This window comes from Curcuma longa, chromosome 2 (assembly GCF_044706935.1).
Source record: "Curcuma longa cultivar G26 ecotype Majalengka, Jawa Barat chromosome 2, ITB_CL_G26_1.1, whole genome shotgun sequence".
Taxonomy (NCBI): Eukaryota; Viridiplantae; Streptophyta; class Magnoliopsida; order Zingiberales; family Zingiberaceae; genus Curcuma; species Curcuma longa.
This window is the reverse complement of record NC_133862.1, coordinates 16,705,835-16,707,960: the sequence shown is the minus strand read 5'-3', so window position 1 is coordinate 16,707,960 and position 2,126 is coordinate 16,705,835.

Genomic DNA, 2,126 nt, shown 5'->3' with positions numbered 1-2,126 from the left:
CTCCGCCTCCGAACGCCGTTCGGAAAGGAGACCACTAGTGGACGGGCGCCTCCCGTGATTAGGCCTTGGACGTACTAACCCTGGGGGGTTCAAGCCCAGTAAATCCCGCGTGTCCCCTGCCTTGTTTTTCTAATTCCGCTGCTTTAGTATTTGATAGTAAACGAACGAATCGAAAAAGCGATACGCGCTATTCACCCCCCCCTCTAGCGCGTACACGATCCTACAGAAACGTCATTGAGTGTTTCTCGATTGAATGTTGATTCTTCCGAAAAGAACCTGGCTTTGATACCATTTGTCAGGACTGATGCGTTCACTAAAGGGAGGTGAATAGCGATTTTTCGAACTTTCCTGCGAAATCGTTAGCGAAAGCAAAAATAAAAGCAAAGAAAGGATCACAATCGCTAGCCTGTTGATTTAGTTAGTATCCACCTTTACGAGGTGACTAATCCAATGATCCACACACACCGAACACCTTTCCACTATAAAAATCCCTCCTTTTCAAAGATCACTTTGAAAGCAGAGAAACCCTTACAGAATCAGCCTCTTCCTTTCACAAGAGATTGTGCAAAATGTAGAAAAGTTAATTGTTGCAAACCCTGGTATCAAACTTTATTTTTATATAATTCTGTACACCAATCGACTGCTCCAAGGGTCAGTCGACTGATGGGCTTCAACGGCTCTTTGATTTGCATTTAATCGTCCAGGTGGCAGCCCAACAGTTGTTTACCAATCGACTGCACCATCACCAGTCGATTGGTACCAGTCGATTGATGAATAGTATCAGTCGACTGATCAAACTAAAAACTTTGTGTGTGCTTCTGAACCATCAGCCGACTGCATGAACAGTGTCAGTCGACTGATCAAGCTGAAACTTCCCTTTCAGCTTCTTCTTCAGCCCTTAGCCTTGACACAAGCCTTCAAACGTCTTCCACAAGCCTCGTGCCCTTCCTTGCACTTGCTTAAGACGTTTCCCTCAGCTTCGTCATACTAAGTCTCCCTTTGCCAAGAGGTCGTGTCTCTGGGACTTTATCCTTTTCCAAGAGGTCGCGCCTCCGAGACTTCATCCTTTGCCAAGACTTCATTCTTGGACTTTCTTGTGAACTCAAACCACATAAGTTAGATCACCAACATTGTCTAACTTAAACTCATTTTAGCCGAACATTAAAATCCAAATCACTTGGGGCAAGATTGCACCAATACTAACAATCCTTGGTGTGAGTTTTGGCTAAGAGAAGAAAAGGAGATAAAGATGAAAATCCAACACGACTTTTGGGAAGACAAACTCTTTTTATACCCAAACCATGAATACCAAAGGTTTTTAGGCTTTTAGTATTCTCTCATTAATGCATGATTAATCCTTATTAATCATGCATAATAACCTCCATGCATGATAACCTCATCTTTTTCAATGCATGATTAATCAACATTAATCATGCATGATAAATTAAATTTTATTCATCAACTTGGTTTAATTTGAATCTAACTCAAATTCAACCAACTTGAGTCTAATTCAAATCTTGGTCATCCAAAGAGTTTTTTTTAGTCAAACTAAAATGAACTCATCTCCAAAATAGAATATTATTTATGTGTGACCCAATAAGTTCTTGTAACGTTGGCAATTTCTCTAAAACTCATTTTAAAAACATAAACAATGAGTGTCATCTAGCAATGTATCATTGCTATCCAAGTAACAAGAATGTCGAGATCCGACATAATATTCGTGACTATGATAATGTAAGACCATGTCTTTCTATCCTCGATATCTAGATTGATCAATGAGGCTAGACCGTGTCATTCACTTTTCAATATTTATGTTTTTGATCCCTAAGTAGACTCACTCAAGCAAATGAGCTCAATATCTCATATTGACTTATTTGAGCATGATCATGCATTTCGTTGTCCTACTCTATCAAGAGGCCGCAAGATATCACTCCCGTTATATTGGAGGGATAAATTCCCTCTACATCACTCACATCTCTCCACATAATTTGTTACATACCCAATAATCACATTTATAGTCTACCCTGTTACGGATGACGATTGATGACATCAAAGTATATAACTAAATAGGGAACCGTAGTTGTTTCAGGTTTAAGGACTATTCATAACAATAGTCACATGAGAAA